Source organism: Grammomys surdaster, unplaced genomic scaffold (assembly GCF_004785775.1).
Source record: "Grammomys surdaster isolate TR1022 unplaced genomic scaffold, NIH_TR_1.0 958, whole genome shotgun sequence".
NCBI classification, from domain to species: Eukaryota; Metazoa; Chordata; class Mammalia; order Rodentia; family Muridae; genus Grammomys; species Grammomys surdaster.
Window position 1 is genome coordinate 1,533,497 of NW_021605377.1, and position 18,720 is coordinate 1,552,216.

Genomic DNA, 18,720 nt, shown 5'->3' on the forward strand with positions numbered 1-18,720 from the left:
TGGATACTTTATTTACATTTCAGATGTTATCCCCTTACCCCATTTCCTGGCCCCCCCCCCTGCCCAGGAACCCCCATCCCATCCCCCCTCCTGCTTCTATAAGGATGTGCCCCCATATACCACCCCCTTTGGATTCCTCCATACTCGGTGTCCAGACTTCATGGGACCAAGGATCTCCTCTCCCACTTATGCCCATCCTCCCCTTACATATACAGCTGGAGCCATGGGTCCCTCCCTATGTGCTCCTAGGCTGGTGGTTTAGACTCTGGGAGTTTGCTCTCCTCATGGGGCCGCAAACCCTTTCAGCTCCTTCAGCTCCTTCTCTCTCACTCCTCCATTGGGAACCCCATGATCAGTTCAATGGTTAGCTATGAGTATCTGCCTCTGAATATGTCAGATTCTTGCAGACCTCTAAGGAGACGGCTATATCAGGCTCTTGTCAGCATGCACTTCCTGACTTCCACATCAGCATCTACCTTTGGTGACTGCACATGGGATGGATATCCAGGTGGAATGGTCTCCAGACGGTCCCTCCTTTAGTTTCTGTCCCTCACTTTGTCTCCATATTTGCTCCTTTGAGTATTTTGTTACTCCTTCTAAGAAGGACCAAAGCACTCCCACTTGGTCTTCCTTCTTCACGAGCTTCATGTGGTCTGTGAGTTAGCAACAAGGTTTTTAACTTTGATGTTTGTATACTTCAAGAAAAAAAGAATTCTTCTGAAATAGTAAGACTTAATGCACAAAGTAAGAATATTGCTTTGGAAAAGAATGAGAGAGAAAGCATCCCAAGAAAATACTCAATACTAAATAAGGAAATAGAAATAATAGACAATGAGATTCAAACAGGAAAAATAGATTATCTGGGGTTATAGCTTAATGGTCTTTACCTACTCAGCACTAGGCCCTGGGTTCAATCCCTAGCATTTTAAGAAAATCAAGTGGATAATCAATATCAGAGGCTCATCTTGTGGCTTTAAGAAGCTGACAGGAAACAAATGATGGAGAAAACAAAAAGAAAGAAAATATTAAATAAGTTAAAGAAGAAAAAAAATTACCACAACCTGTATACATGTGTTTCAGTTTCTGAAAGACTTATACAATGGGAATTGTATAATTCTGTAACATACTCTAGTTTATGTCTTTTGGCCCTTTCTTTTTCTTAACTGTTTTTGAAAAGCTTATATTGGAGCTTGGAAAGTAAACAACTTACTATTCATAGTTTCCATGATCTGTGACCCAGCCCTGCTCTATAAAATGTGAGCAGACTCTGCTGAAGGACTTCCTCATGAGGAGAATTTGTTTTCTAATAGAGTCTCTGCTAGATTCTTTATGATCCTCTCCTTTCTAATCCTGTCTGTCTGGAATGCTAGCAAGATGTTACAGACACACTAGCCATTGTACAGTGGAAATTATGGAATTCTCAGCTCTGATTCTCTGAACCAGGGAATGGACATTAGCAACCAAGGACCTCTGGGTTTCATGTTACAGAAAGTCCTGTTCGGCTGAGCTACTGTATGCTGGCTCTTTAAATCTCCAAATAAGTATACTATAAGTATAGTTTTAACTGATACTTACAAAGTATAGACATAACACACACACACACACACACACACACACACACACTCACTACAAAATCATGTATAAAATGTAGAATAAGAACAATGTCAGATTTTTTAGCATAGAAGATAATAGGGTAGTGACTGAACAGTTCTGAAAGAGTCATTTTCATCCTTGAAGTTTTTTTCACATTGTCAAAATACAGTAAGGTGTGATTGACATAGATGTGTAAAACTTTTAAATATTATCTCTAACACACTTTTCTTGGGAAGGTAGCAGGGGTAGTGTCTACCAAAGTGGAGGTATGAAATAAGAAATAGGAAGGCACAGAATCTGGGAAAGATGGGCTGTCTTACAGTTGAGAGGCACAAGGAAAAGTCTAAAAGGCCAGCACCCCTGAGAACTGGAGCAGACTTCTAGGGGTCATTGCTACAGGGATACCACAAGGTACCTAAACTTGATTATAATAATACTAAGTATTATTATTCATTTACATGCGTGTAAGTTTCTCTCTCTCTCTCTCTCTCTCTCTCTCTCTCTCTCTCTCTCTCTCTGTGTGTGTGTGTGTGTGTGTGTGTGTGTAGGTCAAAAGGCAGTTCTGAGGAGTAGGTTCTCCCATGTAGGACCCGGAGATTGAACTTAGACTTTCAGGCTTGGCAGCTTGCACATTTACTTCCAAGCCAGTTCATTGGCCCAAATAACAGTTTTTAAAAAATATCTTTAAAACCTTGGACCATTGGAGACAGAGTTAACCAGAGATTTTAAAAGAATAAAATATAAGCAAATCAACATGCAAAAGTTTAACAGAAAGAAAGAACACACACACACACACACACACACACACACACACACACACACACGACTTTAAAGTGCGGAGAGAAAGCCAGCAGGAGCCACAGGAGGAGCTTAATGTTAAGAGAGAGCCTTTGATATGCAGGCGGCCTGCATAGGGACCGCTATAGGGCTTTTGGGTTTTAGTTTTCTAACACCGCTTGCCTATGTATATTATAGCTTTGAAGAGGATAAGAGAAAGAAATCTCAGAAACAGAGTAAACTCACTCTTCATACTCACGATTTCTGAACATACAGAGTTCTGTGTACACTTTCTTCCTTCTGGCAAAGCTCTTCTTTCTTTTGTAGTCTTGGAAAGTCATACTCATTGTGTGGGATTTACCAGACTTGGCCTGTCTGGGATCTTCCTCAGCAGAGTTAGGCTCTCCACTTGCAGCGCTGCAAACTTTGGGCCATCTTGTGTAATGTGGCTTATTTTGGGTGCATTGTTTTAAGACTTATCCCTAGGACTGGATTTGGGGGGTGGTGAGCTTTGTTTTGTAGTTTGATTTCTTATGTCCTTGATAGCATTTAGTGGTGTGTAGTTATAGTAGGTAATCAGTGAACGTTGAATAAAAGAATAGACACTGAGTGTAAGCCAAGAAACCTGTACAGAGGCCTGGCCCCTTGCTTTCATCAGACACATTTTACATTTCAGTGTGTTAGATTTCTCTCAACAACACTGGTTGTAAGGAACCTTAAGGACAGTAAGAATTAAAAATCCTTCTTCAAATGACTCCATTTTATTAAGCATCCTAATCTTCCAAATTCAAATCTGTGATAATAAGACTGTTTTCTAGTCTGAGAACGTAGCTCAGTGGGCATTGCTACATGCATGCACAAAGTCCCAGGTCCATTTTTAGCACACACATAATGGGCCATGGTGGCACCGCTGCATCATTCTGGTACTACCTGAAAAACTAAAAGAACACTGCTATTAATATTTGATCCATTCCAGCTTTTATACAATTTGCAATATCTGGTAGTTTTGGTTTTATTTATTGTTTTGAGACTGTGTCTGATGTCTCCCAGGTTGGCCTCAAACCTAGCACATAACTGAGGATGACCTTGGGTTCCTGACCCTCCTGCTTGTACTCCCCAAGTGTTAGGATGGCATATGTGTGCCACCTCATCTGATGTGTCTTTCTTCAGTCTCTTCTCTCTAAAATGTTTTCCCTATAGACGATAAGCTTCCTGAGGGCAAGGACATGCCTGCCTTACTTAGCATTGTTTCTCAGCATTTGCTAGAGAGCCTGGCTGGTGTGGACGCACAGCATTGAATAAATATCCCCCTAGGGATTATTCTCTGGCTATCCTGGAAAAATCCAGTTGTTCCAGACATTTTGGGCAAGTATGTTTAAGTCAGAATCAAGTGCCTGGGACTTTGCATATCGTCCTTGTCAGCTGTTATGTAACGTCAGCTCCCTGTATTCTTGGAGGGCTTTCCATTTCCTGTGTACTTAGGGCTGTTTCACTTTAATTACCTCTTCAAAATGTTTTCTCTTTCACGAGGCTTTTCTGAGTTAATCTTTTCTTCTGAGCCTCAGCAACTTCTAGTAGAGAGCAGTAGTTTATGTAAGGAAGGCATTTTTTTTTTACCTCCCCCAGTGTTAAACTGTAATGATTTGAGGCCGAGTTTTTGTGCCTGGATAAAGCACTCTATACATTTTAATGAGTTTCTAATCTGAATGATTCAAATCTACAAGCTGGCTTTCCCTTGAATACATGCAAGTGAAAAAGTTAAGGACTTGGCAAAAATTATGTTAGATTTTGCCAAATCCAACCATTTGAAATGCAATTTAAATGTTTAGCCAAATCCCAGACATCACTGTGTTTATTCCTTTTTGACCAGAAGCTGCAGTTTGCCAAGAGACTGAATGAAAGTATATATCTAAGCTACTGTCTGTCTTAAAAAAAAAGCCAAAACCCTCCAGCATTTAACCAGTCATTTATGTTGCAGCTTCCTATAGCAACTGCTAGCTATTCATCGACATGTCACCCTCGATCTCTTTCCTACCCTCCCCTTTCCCCTGCCTTTCCCCTGGGTTTTAGATTTATGGACTAACTTAGGAGAACATGACAGGCCAGGAATAGATCTAACTATGGATGAGTTTTTACGGTGTGTTTCAAAGTAGATACACGTCAACTACCGCTGTGTACTAGGCAGCGTGACAAGTGTTTTACATGTATTTTAATCTTCACACCAATCCTGTGATGTTAGTTTTATTTTTCCCATTTTACTCAAAAGGAAATTGGAAACTGGTTTGAGGAATAAGCAGTTTATGGTGTTATAAAACTCCCAGGTTTAGAACCAACTCTTGAGATTAAGACCGTCTGGAGCAGTGTGTTCTTCCTTACCTCCCCGCCCCCAAATGCCTGAGAATGCTGGCACGATTGTATTTATATCATTTAAGTTATAGACCATTTGAATTAAGGCTTCCTATGGAGCTGATGTTATTAGCTATTTCTCTTGATCTCAACTATACATTTTATCTGTGATAAAAATTAATATTTCATTAATACTAAGCAGAAAGTTCTTATATATACTGAATCAGGAACTAAGACTTTTAAAAGATTTTGACAAGACTTGGTAAGAAACTAAATTTCAAACAAAATTTGGTAGAGAGAAAGAGAGAGAGGGGTGAGGGGAGGAAGAGAGAGGGAGGCAGGAAGGGAGAGAAAGGCAGAGAGAGAGAGAGAGAGAGAAAGACAGAGATAGATAGATATACAGTTAGGTAGAGATATGGATTTGGGAGGAATTAGGGGAAAACATCAAAATTTATTGTGTGAAAAAATATAAATAAAAATAATTCAGTTGTGAAAATATTAAGTATATTGTGCATGTCCCTCAAAACAATTGCAGAAGTATTGAATTGGTGAGATGTGGTATGGTAATTTATTTGTTTGTTAGACTTTGAAACTTGGACAATTTTATTGTGAAAACTCAGTGATAATGTGGATTTGTTTGAGCTTTGGCTGCATTAAAAGATCATATTATTTTAGAAGTAGATGAAGATATAGTTTTCAAGTTATATTTTCTGGTTAGATTGTATGTGGTTTATGAAGAGTTTCAAAAGTTATATGGGCATACTTAAGTAGTGTTCGACCAGGAGATGCATGGGTGTAGATATTGGATTCTTAGAACTTAGCTACTGTTCAAAGTTCACTGAAAACACATAACTGAGAGGGTGGGAAGGGGTATAGGGGAAGAAAGGATGGTATATTTTAAGGATTTAGCTCACACTATTATGGAGACTTGGCAAGCAAAATATCTGCAAAGCATGAAAGGAGACAGAGCTCAGAGATGAAGTGTAGGAAAGTAGACCGTGGCAAGACTCTTGCTTCTTTTTAGGGCAACAATCTTCCAAGACCTTCAGCTGCCTAGAGCAGGTTCATCCACATTTGTAGGAGGTACTCTGTTTTATTAAGTCTGCTGCCTCACGTGTCAATTTCATCTTGAAAGTACCATCATAGAAATATCTAGAGTTTTTAACCAGATGTCTGAGTACAGTGCTGTAGTCTAATGGTTCTCGACCTTCCTAGTGCTATGACCCTTTAATACAGTTTCTCACTTTGTGGTGACCCTCAACCATAAAATGATTTCATTGCTATTTTAGAATTGTAATTTTCCTGCTACTGTTATGAATCATAATGTAAGTATCTGATATGCAGGATACCTGATATGCAACCCCTGTGAATGGGTCATTTGATCCCAAAGGTGTTGTGACCCACAGGTTGAGAATTCCTGCTCTTGTCAAACTGACTCGTAATATTAACCATCAGAATAGCAGATATGCAATAGATGTTTCTTGAATGTACGTGCTGATTTAAAATAAAAATCTGTAGACAGTTGAAGGAGACAGTTATGTCTAACTGGAGAAAACTCAGGATACAATAGTGATTATCTTTATCTGAATTTGGAAATTCTAAATAGAACCCCAGGACATGAATCTTCAGGCAGAAATAATGTGGATGGATAGATTAGATGTGAAAGAGAGCTCTCTTCAGTTCTTTGCATAATATCACCACTTAGGAACTTTCCAGATACAAAATCAACATATTCAGCTCTTAAAAAAAAATTGAATACAAGGACTTCTGGGGTAGATTAGAAATAGTTACCTCTGTGTGACGGCCATTAATGAAAAGTCAGGATAATAAATGATTGACTGTGTTTAAAAGAGAGGAAGAACATCAGAAACACAAAAGAAGTGACATTAACTTCTGCCTTAGGGTTTCCATTGCTGTGGAGAGACACCACGACCAAGGCATCTCTTAAAAATGACAGCATTTAGTTGGTGCTTGCTTACAGTTTCAGAGATTCAGTCCATTATCATCGTGACAGGAAGCATGGGCAGCATGCAGGCAGATATGGTGTAAGAGGAGATGGGAGTTCTACATCTAGATCTGAAGGCATCCCCAGGCAGCCGGGGAGAAGCTATCTTCCTCACAGGGCAGATCCTGAGTATAGAGACCTCAAAGCCCACCTTTATTTTTAACCCAAAGTTGGAGTTTAACTTCTTGAATTCTTTATATATTTTGATTATTACCTCTGTCAAATGTAGGGATAGTGTAGATCTTTTCCCATCTACACTGTAGGAGGCCATTTTGTCCTGTTGACAGTGTCCTTTGCCTTATAGAAGCTTTATAGTTTCATGAGGTCCCATTTGTCAATTGCTGATCTTAGGGCCTGAGCCATTGGTGTTTTGTTCAGGAAATTGTTTACTGTATCAGTTCATTGAAGGTGCTTTCCTACTTTCTTTTCTATTATGTTTAGTGTATCCAGTTTCATGCTGAGGTCCTTAATTCACTTGGACTTGAGTTTTGTGTAGGATGATAAATATGGGTCTATTTTCATTCTTCTACATATAGACATCCAGTTAGACCAGCACCATTTGTTGAAGAAACTTTCTCTTTTCTATTACATGGTTTTGGCTTCTTGGTCGAAAATCAAGTGTCCATACATGTATGGGTTTATTTCTGGGTCTTTGATTCTATTCCTTTGTATGACTACCATGCAGGTTTTTAAAATAACAATTACTCTATAGTCCAGCTTGAGGGTTGGGATGGTGATTCCTCCAGAAGTTCTTTTGTTGTTCAGGATTGTTTTGGATATCCATATGAGAATTGTTGAGAATTGTTCTTTCAAAGTCTGTAAAAAAAATTGTGTTAGAATTTTGATGGGGACTACATTAAATTTGTAAATTGTTTTTGGTAAAATGGCCATTTTCACTATGTTAATCCTTCTAATCCATGGATTAGAGATATTTCAATCTTCTGATATCTTCTTCAGTTTCTTTCTTCAGGGTCTTGAAGTTCTTGTCATACAGATCTTTTATTTGTTTGGTTAGAGTTACAGCTAGGTATTTTATATTATTTGTGGCTATTGTGAAGGGTGTTGTTTCTTTAATTTCCTTCTCTTCCTATTTAGCATTTGTATAAAGGAGGGCTACTGACTTCTTTGAGATAATTTTATATCCAGCCACTCTGCTGAGCATGCTTATCAGCTGTAGGAGTTCTCATGTAGGATTTGGGGGATTTCTTATGTATACTATTATATCATATTGAATAGTTATACGTTGACTTCTTCCTTTCCAATTTGTATTCTCTTGATCTTCTTTTGTTGTCTTATTGCTCTAGCTAGAACTTCAAAAACTATATTGAATAAATAGGGGAATAGTGGGCAGCCTTGTCTTGTCCCCGATTTTAGTGTAATTGCCTTAAGCTTCTCTCCATTTAATTTGATGTTGGTTATTGGCTTTCTGTATATTGCTTTTATTATGTTTAGGTATGTGCCTTGATTCCCTGATCTCTCTAAGACTTTTAACATGAAGAGGTGTTGGATTTTGTTCAATGCTTTTTAGCATTTAATGAGATGATCATGTGATTTTTGTCTTTCAATTTGTTTATATAGCGGATTTCATTGATGGATTTTCATATATTGAACTATCCTTGCATGCTTGGGATGAACCCTACTTGATTGTGGTGAATAATGTTTTTGATATGTTCTTGGATTTGGTCTGCAAGAATTTTATTGAGTATTTTTGCATCAATTTTTATAACTGAAATTTGTCTGAAATTATTTTCCTCTGTTGAGTCTTCATGTGGTTTAGTTATCAGGGTAACTATGATCTTGTTGAATGAATTAGGTAGTTGTTTCTTCTGTTTCTATTTTTTGAAATAGTTTGAATAGTATTGATATTAGCTCTTCTTTGACTGTCTGACCCTGGTTTGTTTGTTTTTGGTTGGGAGACTTTTAATGACTGCTTTCCTTAGGGGTTATGAGACTGTTTTGATAGTTTACCTACTGTTGATTTAACTTTGGTATGTGATATCTGTCTACAAATTCATCCATTTCATTTAGATTTTCCAGTTTTTGTGGAGTACAGGGTTTTGAAGTAAGACTTAATGATTTTTTTGGATTTCTTCAGTTTCTGTTGTCATGACTAACTTTTCATTTCTGATTTTGTTAATTTGGATACTGTCTCTGTTCCTTTTTGTTAGTTTAGGTAAGAATTTGTCTATACGGATGGTTTTCTCAAAGAACCAACTCTTGGTTTTGTCGATTCTTTGTATTGTTCTCTTTCTATTTGATTAATTTAAGCCCTGAGTTTGACTGAGTTTGACTAATTCTTGCAGTTTTCTCCTTTTGGGTGTGTTTGCTTTTTTTTGTTTGTTTGTTCTAGATCTTTTGGGTGTTAGGTTGTTAGTGTGAGAGCTCTCCAATTTTTTTTTTAAATGAAGGTTCTTAGTGCTATAAATTTTCCTCTTAGCAAAGACTTCATTGTATCTCATAAGTTTAGGTATATTGTGTTTTCATTTAATTATAGAAAGTCTTTAATTTTTTTTCTTTATTTCTTCCCTGATCAAGTTATCATTGAGTAAAGAGTTGTTCAGTTTCTGTATGTGTGTTTTCTGTTGTGTCTGTTGTTGTTAAAGTCCACCCTTAATCCATGGTGACCTGATAGGATGCAAGGGGTTATTTCTGTCTTCTTGTATTTGTTGAGGCATGCTGTGCGCCTGATTATATGGTCAGTTTTGGAGAAGGCTCCATGAGGTGCTGAGAAGAAGGTATATTCTTTTGTTTTGTGGTGAAGGGTTCTGTAGATACCTGTTATGTCTATTTGATTCATAATATTTTAGTTTAATTGTTTCTCTGTTTCTTTTCTGTTTTGATGATCTATGCATTGACTAGAGTGGGGTGTTGAAGTCCCCTGTAGCAGGATATTTTCCTGACAATTGTATTTGCAGTGGAGCTCAGTGATGGGGCAGTAGAAGAGGTAGGCAGAGTGAGGAGTTGGGAGGAGAAAAGAAGAAGTAAGAGAAGGAGGAGAAAGCAAGATGGCAGAAGACAAATGGGTCTCTCACAGTCTCAGGTAGCTATTCATATCAAAAGGTTAGATTTTGGGTAACAATTCTAATTGGTTGGGCATCTTGTGTATTGAGCATTTGTTAATATATAAATCCATTGGATAATCTTTAAGCATTAAGAGTCTTCATTCTACTGAATACCGTGAGCATGGAGGATATTGTCTGGAGATTAGCTGAGCATTATGAGGGTGGCAGAGTTGAACGATAGGCCATGTTTGAAGCCATGGAGTCCATGAAGCTGGCTGGCGAAGGTAGCAGCCATGACAGCTTTTCGTGGGTCCCAGGCTGGTGCTATGTGGGAGAGAGGACATAGAGCACAAACATGGCCGTGCGCTGTTTTTTAAAAAATTCTCCCGCTATAGTTCCCAACTATTATTTTGGGGTGTTCATTGTGTGATTTGAATTTTAGTAAAATTTCTTTGATGAATGTGGGTGCCCTTGCATTTGGGGCATAGATATTCAGGATTAAGACACCATCATCATCCATTGATGAGTATGAAATGTCCTCCATTTTTTGGACAACTTTTGGTTGAAAGTCTGTTTTACTAGATAATAGAATGGCTACTCCAGTTTGTTTCTTGGGTCCATTTGCTTTTTGTCCAGCCCTTTATTTTGAAGTAGTCTCTATCTTTGTTGCTGAGATGTATTTCTTGTATGTAGCAGAATGATGGATCCTGCTTACCTATCTAGTCTGTTAGCCTGTGTCTTTTTATTGATGAATTGAACCCATTGATATTGAAAGATATTAATTACCAATGATTGTTAGTTCCTGTCATTTTGATATTGGAGTTGTTACTGAGCGTATGTGATTTTCTTCTTCTGGTTTTGCTATGAGTTGATTAGTTTCTTCTGTTTTCTTGGGTGTAGTTACTCTCTTTGTGTTGGAGTTTTCCTTCTAATCTCTTGTGTAAGACTGTATTAATTGAAAGATTTTGTTTAAATTTGTTGTTGTCATAGAATATCCTGGTTTCTCCATTCATGGTGATTGAGAGTTTTTCTGGATATAGTAGTCTGGGCTGACATCTGTGGTCTCTTAGGGTCTGCAAAACATCTGTCCAAGATCTTCTTGCCTTTATCTTCTCTGTAGTTCTGATAAGTCTGCCTTAATATGTTTCTTGGCCTTTTCCCCTTGCAGCTTTTAATATTCGTTCTGTAAATTTAGTGTTTTGATTATTATGTGGTGGAAGGATTTTCTTTTCTGGTCCAATCTATTTAGTGTCTTGTAAACTTTTTGTACATGTATAGCCATCTCTTTCTTTAGGTTAGGGAAGTTTTTATTTATGATTTTGTTGAAGATGTTTTCTGGCCCTTTGAACTGGGAATTTTTACCATCTTCTAGTCCTTTTATTCTTAGGTGAAGTCTTTTAATTGAGTCCCAAATTTCATGGATGTTTTGGGTTAGGAACTTTATACACTTGGCACTTTTTTTTTAACTTATGTATCAATTTCTTCTATGGTATATTCTATGCCTGAGGTTCTGTCTTCCATCTCTTGTATTCTGTTAGTAATGTTTGTGTCTGTTGTTCCTGTTTTCTTTCCTAGGTTTTTCCATCTCCAGGATTGCCTCCATTTGTTTTCTTTATTGCTTCTATTTCCATTTTTAGGTCTTAGACCATCTTATTCACTTCCTTTGTCTGTTTGATTGTATTTTCCTGTATTTCTTTGAGGGACTTGTTTCCTCTTTGAGGACTTCTACTTGTTTGATTGTGTTTTGCTATATTTCCTTAAGGGAAATCTTTATATCCTTTTTAAAGGCCTCTATCATTTTCATGAGATGGGATTTAAGGTTACAGTCTTTCTCTTCAGATGTGTTAGGATATCTGGGGCTTGCTATAGTAGGAAATCTGGGTTCTGATGCTGCCATATTATATTGGCTTCTGTTGATTATGTTCTTGTGCTTGCCTTTCACCATCTAGTTGTCTCTGATATTGCTTGGTGTGAGTGACCTGCATTGGAGTAGGCTTCCTACTCCAATGGGAGGCAGGTGGAACTGTTTGTCTCAGGTTTGAACAGGCCTCCTGGAGGGCAGGCAGAAGTGTTCGGTGGAGAATGGTGTGCTGCTGTGTGACCACAGCTGGTCCAGGTGAAGACTGGAAGGAAGATGGATCTCTGATTGTGCAGGGCAGAGCCAATGACTGTTAGACTTGCAGTAGTATTGAGGCAGGGAGGCGGGGAAAGTCTCACCTGTGTATATAGAGTTAGAGCCTGCCTCTTGGGATGCAGGTACAGCTGTGGGTTGGGGCATGGTATACTGCTCTGTGACTGCTGCTGATGCAGGTGTAGACTGAAAGCAGTGGATAATCTTTTTGATGTGTTTGTTCTTGGATTCAGTTTTCAAGTATTTTGTTGAGTATTTTTGCATTTATGTTCAATAGGGGGAAATGGTCTGTAATTCTCTTTCTTTGTTTTGTTGAGTCTTTTTGTGGTTTAGGTATCAGGGTAACTGTGGCCCCATGAAAATAATTTGGCAATGTTTCTTCTGTTTCAAATTTGTAAAATAATTTGAGGAATATTAGTGTCAGCTCTTCTTTTAAAATCAGGTAGAGTTCTCCTCTAAAACCATCTGGCTCAGGGCTTTTTTAGTTGAGAGACTTTGAATGACTGCTTGTATTTCTTTAGAGTTTATAGGTTCCTTTAAACTGTTTATCCAGTCTTGATTTAACTGTGATAACTGGTATCTATTAAGAAAAATTTCCATTTATAGATTTTCCAGTTTTGTGGAGTATAGGTTTTTAAAGTATGACTTTATGATTCTTTGGGTTTCCTTGATGTTTTTTCTAATGTCCTCCCTTTTTATTTCTGATTTTGTTAAATTAGATATTTTTTCTTCCATTTTTAAGTTAGTTTAGATAAGGGTTTGTCCATCTTGTTGATTTTCTCAAGGAACCAACTCTGTTTCATTGTTTCTTTGTATTGTTCTCTGTTTCTGTTTGATTGATTTTAGCCTCAGTTTGATTATTTCCTTCCATCTACTCTTGTTGGGTGTGCTTGCTTCTTTTGTTCTAGAGCTTTTATGTTTCCTGTTGAGTTGCTAGCATAAGATGGCTCCAACTTTGTTATGTAAGCACTTAGTGCTATGACCTTTCCTCTTATCACCACTTTCATTGTGTCCCATAAGTTTGATTATGTTTTTTATTTGTCTTCATTGAGTTCTAGAGAGTCTTTAATTTCTTTCTTTATTTTTGTCTTGACCCAGTTTTCATTCAATAAAATGTTGTTCAGTTTCCATGAGTTTCTAGGCTCTCTGTTGTTGCAATATAGCTTTAATCAGTGGGGATAGGGTCACCACTTTTAATCATCTAATAGGATATAGGGAGTTATTTTAATTTTCTTGTATCTGTTGAGACTTGCTTTATGACCACTTATGTGGTCAGTTTTTGAGAAAGTTCCATGAGGTGCTGAGAAGATATATATTATTTGAGTTTGGGTGAAATGTTCAATAATATATTAGGCCCATTTGGTTTTTTATGCTTGTTAGCTCCAGTATTTCTATGTTTAGTTTTTGGCTGATCACCTGTGCCTTGGTTAGAGTGGGCATTAGAGTCTCCTAATATAAATATGTGAGGGCCAATGTATGATTTAAGCTTTAGTAATATTTCTTTTACAGATATGGATGTCCTTGCATTTGGGGCATAGATGTTGAGAATTGAAAGATCATCTTGGTAGACTTTTCCTTTGATGAATATAAAGTGTCCTTCTCTGTCTCTTTTGATTAGTTTTAACCTGAAGTCTATTTTGTTAGACATTCAAATGATTATTCAGCTTGTTTCTTATGTCTGTTTGCTTAAAATATCTTTTTTTTTCTAATTTTTACTTTAACATAATGTCTATCTTTGATGTTATGGCATGTTTTTTTGTGTGCAGCAGAAGGATGGATCCTGTATTTTCATCTAGTCTGGTAGTGTGTGTCTTTTTATTGTGGAATTGAATCCATTGCTATTGAGACAACATATCAAGGACCAATGATTGTCAATTCCTGTTACTTTGTTGCAGCTATTGTTTTTAGTGATGGTGGTGGTAGTGTGTGTGTCTGCTTCCCTTTCCTAGATGTTGCTAGTGTGAGATTATTTATTTTCTGTGTTTTCATGGATGCAGTTAACTTATTTGGGTTGAGGTTTTCCTTTAAGTATTTTCTACAGGGCTGGATTTGTGGATAGATATTGTTCAAATTTGACTTTATCATGAAATATTTTGTTTTCTCCATCTATAATGACTAAAAGTTTTGCTGAGTATAGCAGCCAGTCTGGGCTGGCATTTGTGGTCTGCAGGACATCTGTCCAGGTCCTTCTGGGTTTTAGGTTTTCTCTTGAGAAGTCTGGTGTAATTCTGATAGGTCGACCTTTATATGTTACTTGTTCTTTTTCTATTGGAGCCCTTAATATTCTTTCTTTGTTTATTTTTACTGTTTTAATTATTATGTGGTCATGGAACTTTCTTTTCTGGTCCAATCTATTTGGTGTTCTCTATGCTTCCTATATCCTTATAGGCATGTTCTTCTTTAAGTTAGGAGAATTTTCTTCTATGATTTTGTTGAAAATATTTTCTGGGTCTTTGAGCTGGGAATTTTTTCCTTCTTCTGTTCCCATTATTTGTAGGTTTGATCTTTTCCAGGTGTCCCAGATTTCTTGGATGTTTTGTGTCAGGAATTTTCTAGATTCAACCTTTTCTATGACAGATATGTCAATTTCTTCTATCGCATCTTTAACGACTGAAATCCTGTCTTCCATCTCTTGTATTCTGTTGGCGAAGTGTGCCTCTGTAGTTTCTGTTCACTTATTTACTCAGGTTTTTCATTTCCAGAATTCCTCAATTTGTATTTTCTTTATTGAATCAATTTCCATTTTTAGGCCTTGAGCACTTTGATTTACTTTCTTCATGAACATTTCTTTACATATTTCTTAGCCATTTGAGTTTCCTCTTGAGAAATCTTTTCCCATTCTGTAGGCTGCTGCCTTGTCTGACAGTGTCCTTTGCCTTACAAAAGCTTTTCAATTTCATGAGGTCCATTTGTTAATTGTTGATCTTAATGCCTCTGCTATTGATATTCTATTCAGGAAGCCTTCTCCTGTGCCAATGTGTTCATGACTACTCCCCACTTTCTCCTCTATCAGGTTTAGTTACAATACAGATTTTTAAAATCTCTTGCTTTTTCTCTCTTACTAACATTTTTCATTCTTTAACTTTTTTTTTTACTTCAGCATATTCTGTATATGGCTTATAAAAATTTCATAATTATAACTATATACTCATGTACAAATATTACATAATCTCTTCCCCACACCTTTCTGCTTCTTCATTCATTTCTGTTTATTTTATCCTAATTACTATTTGCCTTCATGACTTTCTCTGTGTTATTTTTAGCTTGTTTGTTTATGTGTTTATGGATAGTTTGGGAATTGGCTTTACTTTAAGTGTATTTTTATACCTGGTATGGTTTGTTCTATTTTAGCAGTCTGTTATCAGAGTTATCCTTGGGGTTGAGTCTTTAAGAAAGGAACACAAATGAGTAACCATAACATTAACAGATTTATAAATAGTAACACAAAACATACACAATACAAAAAAGTAAGGCAATGCTATTTCTACAAAAGATCTATCCTTAGTTTGGGTTTTATGGCTGTGAAGAGACACCATGGCCAAGGCAACTCTATAAAGGACAATATTTAATTGGGACTGACTTACAGTTTAGGAAATTCAGTCCATTATCATCATGGTGGGAAGCATGGCAGTGTGTAGGCAGACATAGTGCTCTAGAAGGAGCTGAGTGTTCTATATCCTGATCTGAACACCATCAGGAGAAGACTGGCTCTTCTGTACTGGGTGTATCTTGAACATAAGAGACCTCAAAGTCCATCCCCACAGTGATGAACTTCCTCCCATGAGGTCACCTATTTTAACAAGGGCATACCTCCTAATAGTGTCACATCCTGTGGGCCAAGCATTCAAACACATGGGGGTCTTTGGGTGCCAGTTTAATTTAAACCACTACAAGATCATAGCTCCTTCATAAATAGAATTCAAAATTAATTCAAAGATACTGAAATGGCTCAAATGCTGGACAAAGAATTCAATGATTGACTTGTAAAATTGATCAATAATTCCAAAGTGGATACAAACAGGCAGATGAATGAAGCATAGAAATTAGTGCCAACTCATTTACAAAAGCAAACATACCAGAATAACGAAAATCTGTCTGCTGAAACTCTGAGAGCCAGAAAACTACAGAATGATATATTCCACTCCAAGAAAGTGAGTGACTGCCAACCAAAATGACTTCATGGAGTGCAGTTATCTTTTAAAATTGATGGAACACTGAAGACATTCTGTATAATCACAAAGCAATTCATGACTATGACCTAACATTGTAGGATATACTTAAAGGACTTATACACACTGTGTGGGGAGGGAGATGGCTACAAGCAGAAGAATTGAGGAAAGAAAATGTTTTATGGAATATGTAAACAAAGGAGAACTAGGAGAAAATTAGTCATATCCAACTCAGGAAGTCATCAATCCTTAATACAAATAGGAAAGAAAAAACTTTAAAAATGGTATTGAACCAACCAGGAATATGACCATTGAGATTATAGGAATCACAAACACCGCTCAATAATAATTTTACATTTGTGATAGCTGGCTGTCCACCAATGCAATGTTACTACTTCTCAGTGTAGTCACAAGTGATGTCTTTGTAGGAAGAATCCCTCTTTCTGGTTGCAGACTTCTAGCATTGAGTCTTTCCTTAATTGTCATGACACCCCTCTGATGTGGGCAGTAGTGACATCATCCTCATTTTCCCAGTGTGGAAATTAAAGGATTGATTAAGAAGTTTACTTAAGAACCAAGTATTTACTTATTTATTTACTAATTTATTTATTAGCAAGCTAATATCTGAATCTTGATACACTAACAAAGAATTTATAGATTTAGGGCTTGCAAGGAAGAAACTTCATATTTTGGGGGAAAACTGAGAAAGAGATCTTATGATTTTTTTTAATATTAACTTATGATTCTATAATGCTGTTATGTAATTTTTCCAAAAAGATAGTATAAGCCCACCAAAGAGCATATAGAGAAAAGAGTAAACTCTGTAGAATCTCTTGGCTGATGATTTGACATACTTTTCAGGGTTGGGTGCTTATCTTTATCCTGGGTCTATGCAAGCTTGTTGGGGGTAATTTTAAAATACCACGATGTCATTTTTCTGGTGGCACTCTTGCCTCAGCTCTGAGAACACACTGCCACTGGTCTTACAATGTAGCTCCGCTAACAAGCTCTGCCAACAACCAGCTGCTTACCTGGCCTGGGAGTGTAATTGCTCCCTCAACCCCTAGCAGCTAGCTCCAAACTGCCAACGACCACCCTGGCTGCCCCCTCATCCTAAGCATCGGAGATGGAAAACACTAGAGAGTTTAATATTTTAAAACTAGCCAGATAACTCAATGGCTGGGCAAAGAATTTTCTGTCCTAATCTAATCTTATCAACTAACAATTCCTGCCATCTGCTGGTGGCAGAGGCTGCTGTGTCCAGCTCCCCCCACCAAGATTTTACATGGTGCTTGTGTCCTTCCATTCCAAAAGTCTGGCCGAAATCCTCCTTACTCTCTGTGTTCCCTCCTCTTCCTCCAGGGACCCAGACATCCCACCTTTTCCCCTTCACCTAACAATTGGCTTCTGCCATCTTTATTGACACAATCAAGAACCAATTAGGGCAACGACACCTTCACCTACACAAGCCAAGGAGTGTTTCAGATGCCTTAAAGACATTTATATATTTATTAGGTTATAAAGATTAAGTGAATACAGGCTTCTTAATTTTGCCCAAATATCAGCTCTTTGCCTCACTCATTAGTTTTTGTGAAGTGGAAACTTAAAGGATTCTTTGGAAAGTCAGTTGTGTCCGATGGTGTTTTGCTGGGGACAAACCCAGGAAGTGATGTTCTCCTGAAGCAGACGCAGATAAAAGGATGCTTTGCTAAGGCATATTCCTGAAGGAACATTTCACTGAAGAAGACACGGGTAATCGGATGTTTTGCTAAAGCATGAGCGTGAAAGGACGCATGAAGGATCCTTTGCTAATGACACACATATATTGGTCTGCATTATGTTTCTTAGTTGAGTTCCATTTGTCATGCCTCCATAGAGAAAAGCACACCAAAAAAACTTCTGGTGGTGTGCTGTCAGTTTCTTTCCCCTTCCACAGACTTGATGATTGGCATAGTGATGTCAGCTGAGACAGACTCATGTGGAGTTTTGCTAAGACAGTCTCATATGCTGAGGCAAGAGGAATGGAAGACCTGTGGAGCACGCGTGATGTTTGGAGGGTGTATAAATAAGACTCAGTGGACTGTGAGAGAGGCTAGGCTTGCTTGTAGAGCTAGCTGTCCAACAGTTCTTGGTCTCAAGTCTTTGCTGATCTTCACTTCACTGAAAGAGGCGCAGCCTAGAACTTCTCCTGGTGTTTCTGCTAGTCCAAATGCCTCCTGCTGGCTTATGCTGAGTCGTCTGAGGTCTAGCTTTTCCTGCTAGGTTGTGCCACCACTGCTGCTATCCTGACACTACTGAACTAGGCTGCTGGTGTATCCCCAAAGTGGTTGCAAGTGGATGGAGCTACTGCTGCTGCCCTGTGAACTGAACTGCTGATTTCCTGACAATGCAGATGGGATTTGCTCCAAAGAATCATGTCTAAACAGGTCCACTGTCCCCATATCCTTATAACCTTTCCTTTCCACTACCTCTGGTGGGTGGTGGGGTAGAAAGGAGGTTAACTCATTTAAGAATGTTATTAAAAGTTGGGTTGAAAATAATTAAAGCTACATTTGGGCCAATAGTAAATGATTTCCCTGCCCTGGATGGGCACTTCTGACTTTGTTTCACACTAGCGATTTTTCTCTCCTCCTTGTTTCTATTCCCACGGATTTATCTTTTAAACCCTAGGAACATAATGCATACTGAAAAGAGCAA

General features: G+C 37.8%; 1 protein-coding gene across 1 annotated transcript in view; it reads left to right on the plus strand.

The window, feature by feature from the left end:
- Anks1b (ankyrin repeat and sterile alpha motif domain containing 1B) overlaps positions 1 to 18,720 on the plus strand; it is a 471,928-nt gene that overhangs the window by 94,938 nt on the left and 358,270 nt on the right. The gene's annotated exons all lie outside the window — the stretch shown is intronic.